Genomic DNA, 13,344 nt, shown 5'->3' on the forward strand with positions numbered 1-13,344 from the left:
TTATTCCATAATTTTTAATTCCCAAAACTATCTATTGCGTATCATCTTGTCAAGACAAGATGTGGTAGTTTAAAAAAAAAATTGTAAATGTGGTTACGCAGGGCCCTAAGTTTAAAATAAAAACAACTGGCATGGATTTTTTGGCTTTTTTACACAAGGACAATTTTTTCAGGAGTGGAAATGAATCAGCCAAAAAATGCACCATCTGGGGCAGAATTCAGAAAGAGAGCAAAACTGAAAGTGCAGGATGAAAAGAAAAGCAGCAAAGTCTTGAAACAATGGCTGTCATCAACTTTCCAGAATGGAAATTCTGAAATTCAGTCACAAGGACAAGATTTTATTGAAGATAAAATGCTTCCATGGCTTATGTTATAAACTTAGTCTTTTCTACAGTATGCAAAAGTAAAGTACAGTAAATATTCACAGCACATCACTTTTTCCACATTTTGTTATGTTACAGCCTTATTCCAAAATGGATTAAATTCATTTTTTTCATCAGAATTCTACACACAACACCCCATAACGACAACGTGACAAAGTTTACTTGAGGTTTTTACAAATTTATTAAAAATAAAAAAAACTGAGAAATCACATGTACATCAGTATTCACAGCCTTTGCCGTGAAGCTCAAAACTGAGCTCAGGTGCATCCTGTTTCCCCTGATCATCCTTGAGATGTTTCTGCAGCTTCATTGGAGTCCACCTGTGGTAAATTCAGTTGATTGGACATGATTTGGAAAGGCACACACCTGTCTATATAAGGTCCTACAGTTGACAGTTCATGTCAGAGCACAAACCAAGCATGAAGTTAAAGGAATTGTCTGTAGACCTCCAAGACAGGATTGTCTCGAGGCACAAATCTGGGGAAGGTTACAGAAAAATTTCTGCTGCTTTGAAGGTCCCAATGAGCACAGTGGCCTCCATCATCCGTAACTGGAAGAAGTTCAAAACCACCAGGACTCTTCCTAGAGCTGGCCGGCCATCTAAACTGAGCGATCGGGGGAGAAGGGCCTTAGTCAGGGAGGTGACCAAGAACCCGATGTTCACTCTGTCAGAGCTCCAGAGGTCCTCTGTGGAGAGAGGAGAACCTTCCAGAAGGACAACCATCTCTGCAGCAATCCACCAATCAGGCCTGTATGGTAGAGTGGCCAGATGGAAGCCACTCTTTAGTAAAAGGCACATGGCAGCCCGCCTGGAGTTTGCCAAAAGGCACCTGAAGGACTCTCAGACCATGAGAAACAAAATTCTCTGGTCTGATGAGACAAAGATTGAACTCTTTGGTGTGAATGCCAGGCGTCATGTTTGGAGGAAACCAGGCACCGCTCATCACCAGGCCAATACCATCCCTACAGTTAAGCATGGTGGTGGCAGCATCATGCTGTGGGGATTTTTTTAGTGGCAGGAACTGGGAGACTAGTCAGGAGTCTCTGCAGCAATGTACAGAGACATCCTGGATGAAAACCTGCTCCAGAGCGCTCTTGACCTCAGACTGGGGCGACGGTTCATCTTTCAGCAGGACATTGACCGTAGACACACAGCCAAGATATCAAAGGAGTGGCTTCAGGACAACTCTGTGAATGTCTTTGAGTGGCCCAGCCAGAGCCCAGACTTGAATCCGATTGAACATCTCTGGAGAGATCTTAAAATGGCTGCACTGACGCTTCCCATCCAACCTGATGGAGCTTGAGAGGCTCTGCAAAGAGGAATGGGCGAAACTGGCCAAGGATAGGTGTGCCAAGCTTGTGGCATCATATTCAAAAAGACTTGAGGCTGTAAATTGCTGCCAAAGGTGCATGGACAAAGTATTGAGCAAAGGCTGTGAATACTTATGTACATGCGATTTCTCAGTTTTTATTTTTAATAAATTTGCAAAAACCTCAAGTAAACTTTTTTCACGTTGTCATTATGGGGTGTTGTGTGTAGAATTCTGAGGAAAAAAATGATTTTAATCCATTTTGGAATAAGGCTGTAACATAACAAAATGTGGAGAAAGTGATGCGCTGTAAATACTTTCCGGATGCACTGTATCACATTTCCAAAACAAGGAGTTTGTATACAAATAAAATCTTTACCTGACACACTTATGTTTACTTTATTATTTGTAATGCTTATAATATAAAATTGTGTGCACTAATGCATTTACATTTTCAAAAAATGAATAGATGGATGGATGCTGGTGCAGTACCTCAATGTCCACATTAAAATACATGATTGTCATCATTAACCGTGTTCTTGTCAGGTAAAGAGTGTGGCTTTAGCTACCAGTTTTTATTCTATATGTAACTTATACATGAGAGGCCATTGGTATAAGTCCTCCTAAAAAGATTCTCATCTTTTTCATTTTCTAAGATATTCATTCTGGCCTTTGGAAAGCTGGTGTGCAAAATGGGTCATAACTTTCAGTTTAGCTAAAGTGAAAGGCTGTAAATGACTAGCATACTTATGGATTTGGTTTATGCCGTGCAGATAATGCTGCCAACATAGGCTTTGTCTCACTATCAGCTTGCAATGAAAAGAGCAACTTCAGAAAGTAGAGGTATTACTGGTCAGTCTAATCATTGATAGGAATGTCACCTCACATTCTAAAATCTGCTTGATCCATTTAAGGGTTGTGCCTATTCTGGCAGCGATAGGTGCCAACCAAGAATCAGCCATCGACAAGGTGCCAGTCCATTGCAGGGCAGCTCACACACACTGACAATTTTGGATTCACCAATTAACCTAAACTGCACCTCTTTGCACATAAAGTAGGGAAAAACCAAGACGAATATGGAGAGAAAATGCAAACTCTCCAAAGACAATGATTTAAATTCTGGATGCTGAATACTTGAAACAGAAATGTCACCCACTTCACCACCACAATGATAAAGTTGTTATCAGATGTGAGAAATAACTGCACAAACTTCAATAATAAGTGTTGGGGAATTGCCCCGTATAATCTCTTCGAGATATGGTGGTCAAATTTGATAATTAAATATCATACATCAGACAAAATAGATGGTAAGTGGATGGCTTTTATACAGAATGAAAAATGGCTACAGGAAATGAGTAAGCGGAAGTGAAGTCATCTTCGGAGGCTGGAAGTGACGTCATTGGGGGACCGGAAGTGCCGTCATCTGGAAAGGACAGGAAGTGGCGTCATCGTCGGAGGACGGAGGTGACGTCATCTGGAAGGGACCGGAAGTGGCGTCATCGTCGCCGGACGGAGGTGACGTCATCTGGAAGGGGCCGGAAGTGATGTCATCTTGAGGAGCCAGAAGTGATGTTGTTGATGAGGAAGTGGGTAATGAACCATCTTCTGAATTATTGTTTATGGATGGTAGGATTGATTCATGTTTCTTCTTTGGTTCTGAAGGGTCAGAAACAGAGGCATTACTACCATACAATAACCCCCCATCTGTTACGTATTTGCTCACCTTTTGGCTTGTTGACTGTCTCCAAAGCACACTTGTGTGACACAGGGCTGTGGAGTCAGAGTCAGAGTTGGAAGCAAGTACTGGGTTACAGGAATTAGAGTTGGAACCGGTAAAAATGTATTGGCTCCAAATAAATGTAAATTGCAATACCTGTATAATGTGTTAAAATTTCCAATGTCATTTATACTAATTCAAATTAAAATGTCAAATAATATAGCCTATTTTTTAATTTTCTAACTATTGTTTGGTAAATAATATAAAAAAGCCACAGCAGCATTTCCATAGCATTTAAACCCAAATGTCAACAAGGTTAGGGTGTTAAAAAGTAGCCTGATGATTCACAATGGCAGTGATGAAATGCCATGTATCTTGTATGCTGTATGCTTTCAATCAACACAGTAAATATATTAGTCTAATTACAAAGAGAGGAGTCAGAGTCAAAGTTGGTTGTACCATAAATTGAGAAATTGGAGTTGAAAGTTTTGTGTACCGACTCCACAGCCCTGATTGTTATCATATAATTCTGCCACGGGAAATAAATGGACGGTGGTATTTTCTGAAATCACCTTTTCATTACAGATTGAACATGGTCATCAAAGTAATCTTTTTTTATAAGATTTTATTTTATCTGCTATTTTTGACAAGAACTAATTACTCTGTATTCACAAATTGATTTGAAAAGTGTATCTTGCTTCAGCAGTTTACACTTGCTAGTTGATAGATACTTCGACAAATCTGCCTTTCTATAAATTATGCAATCCTATGACTATAAGGAACCATATTTGCTGCTTACTATTATGTTTTCTGCCCGTTCACCACATTTATATTTTCCTAAATTCAAATGAATTGAAACTCAATACTGCATGGATGCATGGATCAAGAGCCTATACTGGCAATACATAGTCTGAATTTATAGCAGTAATCATACAGTATATTCAGCCATTCTTCCTTAATAAAGCACTAAGTTAAATAAAGAAATCAGAAAACTACCCTCTTTCCTATCTTGAAATATTTTAATGCTGGAAATTTAATAATAACAATAGTAGTGCATGAATAAAAAATTAAAGGAGACATTGAATACATTAAATGCAACCTAAAAACAAAGAGGATGAAGTGGATGACTTACAGTTTTTTAATTCCACATTTTTGTTTATCCTATACTGCACGTTGAGATTGAGACGTTGAGACAAACTGGAACCAATGCACCACTGTTCAACTGCCCGTGGTACTCAATATCACCTACTAGAACCTATTAAAGCAAGAAGTGAGAGAATCCCACTGATGAAATCCCACTGATTACTGAACAACCAGTGCTCAGTCAACCATTACTTATTTTGTATGCTCTTTTCAGTACGATCTACAATACAGTGCTCGCCACTGCACTGAGCTGAAATGAAAGCAAGAAGCACTTTGAAGAAAAACTGTTGTGAAATAGCTGACTCGGGCACATGGCAGCACAGACAAGCTGCATTTAGCATTCTCACAACTCCAGAGTCCTCGGTTTCATAACACCTAGTTGAATTAATGCAGAGTTTTGTCCACATTATATTCACATTTATAAAATACTTAAAAACAAATAAAGTTGAGCTTGAAGTCAGATCTCAATTCTATTACTGTCTCTATGGAACTTACACATTCTCCCTGTCACAATATGGGATTTTCTCTGTATACTCGCCTTTTCTTCATGTAGTCCTATTTTTCTCCAGCATGCTAATGACGTGCATGTTAAGTTAAATGACAGCCCTGAAATGGGTAGTACTTTTCAGTGGACTGATATGTCGTCATTCTCTTAGTTTATATTGCTTGGATCAACTCTAGCCCATGGTGACCCTGAAACAGAATTAAGCAGATTCAGTGAGATACTTCAGATATGGTGTAAAGCAATGTATTCAGCATTATAAAATCATTTGTTTTTGTAAATAACATCTTTAAATTATAAGCCAGCTATGATAAAAAATCCCATCTGCCCGATATTTGCACCTGCTAGCATTTCTTATATCTGCCCTGCCATTGCACTCCTTTCTTGTCAATGAATAAACTGGTATTGTGTAGGCTCTTCAGCAGAACTACTCCAAGAGTCAGTAAAGGGTACTGAAATATTTCTCAGTATAAAAGGTGTTATATAATATAAATGAGAAACAGATGGGCCCAAATCCAGCATACATTGTTACTTATTGTGTAAAACTAAGGAATCCACACTTGTATTTTTAACTTCATTCCTCCATTCTACCACAGGGCAGATCCTATCACCCTGTATGTTTGGCATAACCATGTCTCAAGTTCTGCTTGTTGAAAGCTGCTGTACCTCCTGAACATGTTTAAAAAAGAAAACAAATAATTCAAATAATATTTTCTGCTCATTATCTGATGCATCCTTGTTCACTCCTAGAGGCTGCGATTAAGCTTCCTCTTTCCACAGGCACTCTTGGACCCTCCTCCTCAGACCTCCTGCAGTCCCGTTCCTTTCTTCTCCATTTTTCTTCACATAAAAGACCCTGTCTTGGCTGAATCAGGATGATCCTCCCATTCCTCAGCTCATAGAGATTCAAGCCAATCATGGTGGTCGGCTGCCTGACTGCAGCTGTAACATGAGGATCAAGGGTCAGAGTCATTATGGGTAATTTGCTCAAGGCTGCCCTAGACAACTTTTTTAATTTAACCCTTGCATCTATCAGTTACACTTTTAAGGGATGGGCAGAACTCCATGTCTGAGAGCAAACATGCTAAAGTGCATTCCGTGTACCTAGTGTTCTGCATGACTGTTCACTTGTCGGCACAACTGTGATAACCACACCCTTTGATAAAAAGCCACATTTCTTTCTTCTCAGTAATTCAGAGTGCACACAAGTGGCTCTGTGGTACCAGGAAGAAGCAACGGTAAACTAACTTTGGTTTTCTTTGTCTGTGGAGAACTAGTGCCAGCCTTTGTGCTAGGGAGCAAGAAGCAAAACGTTAATATGAAACGCAGCCTGGCCCCAACCTGAAAATGACCAGTAACTGCATGTTGTATCACTGTGTGACAGGTGTCTGGTCACACTTACAAGTAATCTAACTTAGCACAGTTAAAATATCCGACTACGCCACCTAGTTTTATTAAGAGATTGGGAACTCTTGAGATTTATGGATAATAGCACACAGTTTTTTTTAAACTGGGCATTGAGTAAACACAATGAAAGAAACAGAAGCAATTTCAGGAAAAGCAACAGTAACATGTGTGACACAAGACAATATAAAGTACACCAAGAAAATAAAAGAACATAAGAATCTAAAAATATCAGGAATGAAAACTTTTAAAAATAAAACATAGTCCACACTCTAAAAGTCTGTTAAAAACATAAAAGTGGAGGATACAACCTTTTGCGCACTGTTACCCCAACAATGAATCGTGCAACTGGCTACGGATACACTCTTTCCACTGGATGCTCGTTTCCCAACAGAAGTTTTGTCTTCTTGTCAAATTCCTGTCAGCGTCTCTTTCTCGTGGAGTGAGTGTTCTCTTTTTTTCCACTCTGGGCTCCTTGAGTTGCTGCAGCAACCTAGGCATGCCTCGCTTCTCGTCCATCAGCTTTGCTCGGTCATTTTGTGAGTCTTCCCCTTCTCACTGGATCCGTAACCTGCATCTTTATGGTGGAACTGTCTCTTCCTCCCTGGAGGTTGTTGTCGCCATCCATGTACCTCACGTCTTGCCAGTCACGTACCCTCATCTGCCAGCCAGCATACCCCTGTGCTCTGTGCAAGTGGTCTTGGCAGTGCTCTCAGCAGACTGTCCCTCACTCTATGCCATCTGAACACTACCCACTACCCAGAAGTATATATCTACTTCAGTCTTTGCCAAGATCAACATGACGATGGATAAACAATGATACATGTCAATTTCTTGTGCTTGACAAATAATATAAACAAATGTTAAACAAAAAGTGTTGTGGTCAACTATCAAGGAGTACACATCTCTCTATTATAAAAGAAAATCTTGAGACAAGACTATTCCTAAGAGATTTTTTCAAGTACCGTCCTCCTGTCAACCATTTCAGTTTAAAGGCTCACACCCACAGTCCTCTCATTCATGTGAATGCTTTTGTCAGACACAGTTCCTGCACTCTCAGCTCTTATAAATTTTTACGATCAAATTGGAAAATTGGTTAAATGCGTATCAATAGACTATGCTCAAACAGTTGGTGGTGATGGGAGGCAGTCAATTGACTTAACTAAAGGTAAAACACCTAGTCAGGGGTTGATAAAATGCACTAATGTCTTTTCTCCCTCCTCTGCAGAACCCCAGAATAAAAAAAAAACAGCTAAAACCCAACCAGGTTCCACTTTCAACTCCAGAACATGCCCTCCTGCTAACCTTACTTCTGCCTGTGCCCTTTTGGGTCCTCTTCTTTCTTCCCACCACCTACTGAGCTAGATAGATAGATAGATAGATAGATAGATAGATAGATAGATAGATAGATAGATAGATAGATAGATACTTTGTTGAAAAATAATGTGCTTCTTTGTTGTTGCTTTTGTTAATGACTGATTTTGAGTATTCTGTATAATTGTTATGTTTGCTGCTGTGAAATTAACTTATTAAAATAGCAGGCAATTAAGACAGGAGGTATGTTGTAATATCTAATATCAAGCAGTAAAAAATAACTCATACTATATAGAGCTTCTGGAACTACATAGTAGAACCAGCTGCAAATGTGCTAAATGTGCTCTGCAGATCTAGCAGGTTGTCTTGGTGAAAGTTTGAAATGTTGCTCACGGCAGCCAGCAGCTTATTCAACAACCTTGTCTTTATTACTGCCTCCAGAGAGTACCTGCCATCAAAAAACACACACACACACACACAACAACGGCAACAACTGGCTCATTCACTAACTTTCTCTCTCAGGGGTCTGTCAGTTCCTAATGAGTCTCCATGGAGTAGAAGTACTGGGAATGTAAATATTTTTCTATGTACACTCAGGTACCATGGGATGATGCATTACTTCAGCAAACACATCATGGAAACAGACACACTCCGTGGTAGCATTCTGCCACAACCATTGATGCACATATTAGGATGATGCCAACTGGGGTCATTTTCAATGGACATCTCACTCGGTCAGTTCTCCATCATGGCTCTGACTAAAGATAAATGGAAGCTACAAAACACTTACTCAGAAAGTCAAATATATTCATGTTATTGATTAACAAATGGGAATAAAAAGCAAGTTGGAGGAGTTGGAAGCAGTGCTCCATTAGCAGCTGTGTTATTTTTTCTCTTATTTCTTATTATCCCGAGGTATCCTGTATCTACCCAAACCAAAGAGGTTCTTTTACAGTATATGCAAGCATATATAAACATGAGCAGCAAGAAAGGGGCTCAGAAAGAAACTAAATCTAAAACTACATCCAAGCCTAGACAGTCATCAAGTCCAAGTTCAAGGTACGGCCTTTCAGAGACTGACCTGGAACAGGCAGGCAAAAGCACAGACTTCCCAGGACCCCACTCCAGTGCATCATCTCCAGTCGAGAGCGAAAATGAGAGCAAATGTGCAAGTGATGCAGGACACGATAGCTTGTCGATTCCAGAAGATCACTTAAAACTGGAAATGGCCTTGCAGTCCGCGCTTTCATCTACTCATTGTGAGCTGGGAGAACAGGCTGTAATAGGACTTGCTGCTTCACCTGCGGAGCACAAAAGCCAAAACGATCTGTCCAAACTGAAGGTAATAATCGCTACAATGGCCACGGCCATAAATGAGCTTAAAAAAGATATTCAGAAAGAAGATATAAAGAAAGAAATAAATTGTATGCTCAACACAAATGAGAAGACAAATGAGAAGCTGTGACTGGAGCTGCCACTGGAGCTGTAGGAGCTGCAGCAGGATAATAAAGACTTGGAGAAACGTGTATATAATCGGTTTGAGGCAGCCTTTAAAGGTATGCTGGAAAAAATTGAAGAACACATTTAGGAAAATGCGTCTGAGTTTGAGAATAAACTGAGAGCACTTGCCGATCAGCTGGAAGACGTTAAGTAGACATTCATTACTTGAATTGAAACAGTCGAACATTTGGCATCCACCGCTGGTAGAAAAGCAACAGCTGTGAATTCCGAATGCAAAAAGATGGAAGCAGAAGGAGTAATATTAGAATTGAAAGTCTACCTGAGAATCGTGAAAGTCCAAACCTAGTGAAATTCGTAGCTGAACTATTCTCAAAAATAATTGGAGAGGACCTTAAATCAGACACCGAGATCGCAGCAGCTTACTGCATACAGGGATCAAATATCTCTAAACCTAGGACTCTAGTCGTGTGATTTGAGAAATTGCAATCTAATTTTAATGTAATGTCACTTCTCAGATAGAAACAAGAGATTATATTTAAAAATAACCAAATTCGTATCTTCCCAGATTTCTCACCCACAACAGTTGCTAAACGAGCCGCTTTTTACAACATTAAACAGTGCTTACGGAAAGCAGAGAAAGTGGACATTCAAGGCAAGCATTATATCTTTACCACTACGGACAAAGCAGAAAAAGAACTAAGAAAACTGAGCCTGTCACTCTTCTGAAATACGATTGTGAGTTGCATCCTGTCATGGCATGGCAAAGAAGATCTTACCGGCTGTCTGTTCCGCTTTCAATGATACAGGTACCGTAATTATACATCCTTTCCTCTTCTCGGCCACTTTCTGCTTATGTTTTTTTTTTCTTTAGGAGACTGTTTATTATACCCTTGGTTTATTGTTACTGTTATTATTGTATTAAGGCTTGCTATGCTTATCCAGGGCCACTTTTTAACACCATTTCCTGGGTTTACTATGTTACTATTTCAAGACTGTTAAAGACTATATTTTATGCTTATAGCATTTGGACTGTATTGGCAACAGATATCTCAATTTTTAATCCTCATACGCCCCTGCTGGGAGGCTAGTTTTGTATTGCACGTGCTCTGACTGGGACTTAGTGAAGTGTGGTCCAGCCTCAAGTGGAGAGGCAAAATGGGGGATTGGGGGGACTGGGGGAAGAAAGAGAGCAAGCTATCTCTAATCTATCGTTTTAATCCTTATAATGATAAGTGCCAATGTAACAATAGGCTTCATGGCAATAACTCCTGGGTAAATTGGAAATTTAGTTCAAAGCTGTCTCATTTTCAGTTAAGACTACAAAATGTCATCAAAAATTTAGAATCAATGTCTCCATGACGGGACAGTTAACTTTGTGAGCTGGAATGTTAAAGGCCTGAATCATGAATTAAAGAGAAAGAAAGTATTCTCTCGCCTAACAGGTCTAAACGCTAAAATGGTATTTTTACAGGAGACCCACTTATTAAGCAAGGATCAGTTCCAGCTGCAAAAAGACTGGATTGGCCAAATGTTCCATTCCAGCTTTACAAAGAAAACTAGAGGTGTGGGAATTCTTGTACATAGAACAGTCTCATTTGTATTATCAGATGCAATATCTGATCCTGAAGGTAAATTTGTGATTGTCATGGGTAATTTAACTGTAAAGTGATTTTGATAAATGTTTAGGCACCCAATGTGGATGATAGGGAATTCATGGAAAATATATTTGCATCCATTCCCAAAGTAAACACTCATAAAATTATAATGACTGAGGACTTTAATTGTGTTTTAAATCCAGACCTAGATAGGTCATCTAACACTGCAAAAAAAATTACACAGTTTGTAGCTGATTACAACTTACCAGACCACTGGAGACTGCTAAACCCAAACTCACCAGTACATCACTGCTACTCAAGAATTGATTATTTCTTAGTAGATAACAATTTCTTGCCTACAATTAAATCTTGCAAGTACGACGCTATTGTTATTTCTGACCATGCCCCCTTGATCTTGGAGCTAAAATCATTATGCCCCACATACTCATCTCATGAGATGGTGTCTTAACCCACTTTTATTAGCAGATGAAAACTGTACAGAATTTATATTCAAAGAAATCAGCTTTCTAGAGACAAATACATCCTCAGAGGTATCTGCAGGAATACTCCGGGAAACCCTGAAGGCCTTCTTAAGATCTTTCCCACAGAAATAAATTGGAAACCAAGAAGGTATCAGAGATAATCAGCGAAATTACTAGACTAGACCAAGAACATGCCAGGTGTCCAAGTGAGGCTATTGTTATTTCTGACCATGCCCCTTTGATCTTGGAGCTAAAATCATTATACCCCACATACTCATCTCACAGATGGTGTCTTAACCCACTTTTATTAGCAGATGAAAACTGTACAGAATTTATATTCAAAGAAATCAGCTTTCTAGAGACAAATACATCCTCAGAGGTATCTGCAGGTATCTGGGAAAGATCTTTCCCACAGAAATAAATTGGAAACCAAGAAGGTATCAGAGATAATCAGCGAAATTACTAGACTAGACCAAGAACATGACAGGTGTCCAAGTGAGGCTCTTCATAGGAAACGGCAGGCTCTACATTCAGAACTCAACCTCTTGACAACTAAAGAAACAGAACAACTAATTTTTAAATCAAGACATAATTACTATAAACATGGAGAGGAAGCTAATAAGATCTTAGCTCAACAAATCCACAAGCAAGACATTTACAATGCAATCCCAGCAATCACCAACACAAACAGAGACAAAATCATTCACCATAAAAATATAATGCACACATTTAGAGACTACTATAAATCCCTATATACTACTGAGTTTAAAGAAGACAAGACACAATCTAATGCATTTCTGTATGCATTACAGATACCACAAATAGATACTCTCAGTGCAGAGGAACTGGATAAACCTCTGGCACTATCAGAATTATTAGATGCTATAAAGTCACTTCAGAGTGTGAAAGAAGCAGGCCCAGATGGCTACCCTGCTGAATTTTATAAGAAATTCTCCACTCAGCTAGCTCCCCTCTTCTTAGCAACATTTACAGAAGCTAGAGACAATACAATTCTACCTTAAACTTTTCGCTAAGCATTAATCACTGTCTTTCCTAAACAAAATAAGGACTTATTACAATGTGCATCACACAGACCAATTTTACTTCTGAATAATGATGTTAAGATACTCTCCTAGCTAGAAGGATGGAGAAAGTGCTGCCTTCAGTAATATCACAAGATCAAACTGGATTTATTAAAGGCCAACACTTAGCTTCCAAACTTCGACGCCTGTTTAATATAATATATTCACCCGCAAAATCAAACAACCCAGAGATATTATTATCGTTGGATGCAGAAAAAGCATTTGATATGATTGAGTGGAACTACCTTTTCACTACATTGGAGAAATTTGGGTTTTTCCCAAACATTTGTGCATGGATTAAACTACTGTATACCAATTCAGAAGCTTCAGTTTGTATTAAAAACATTAATTCAGACAACTTTAAACTAGAACATGTTACCAGAGAAGGATGCCCCTTGTCACCACTGTTTTTTTCAATCACTATTGAGCCATTGGCAGTTCACTGTTGAAATGCTTATGTGATAAAGGGGATTATCAGAGAAAGACTTGAACAGAAAATGTCTCTATATGCAGATGATATGGTACTGTATATATCAGACCCACAAAATACTGTGCCTGCAGTCCTTACAGCACTTACAGAATTGCAAAAGATTTTTGGTCTAAGAATTAATTTGACTAAAATTGTTCTCTTTCCAATGAGTTCTCAGGCACACACTATTAGATTGGACACCTTCCCTTTTATCATTGCAGATCAGTTTAAATACCTAGGGGTAAACATTACAAGTAGGCATAAAGCTCTCTATCAACAAAATTTCGCTGTCTATATGAAAAAAATTAAGCAAGACTTGCATAGATGGTCAACCCTTCATCTCACTTTAGCTGGAATAGTTAACACTGTTAAGATAAATATCCTTCCTAAGCTTCTCTTTTTATTTCAAAACATTCCAATATACATCAATAAATAATTTTTTAAGGAATTAGATTCAACCATAATCTCATTTATTTGGAATTC

This window comes from Polypterus senegalus, chromosome 9, assembly GCF_016835505.1.
Source record: "Polypterus senegalus isolate Bchr_013 chromosome 9, ASM1683550v1, whole genome shotgun sequence".
In the NCBI taxonomy this organism is placed as follows: Eukaryota; Metazoa; Chordata; class Cladistia; order Polypteriformes; family Polypteridae; genus Polypterus; species Polypterus senegalus.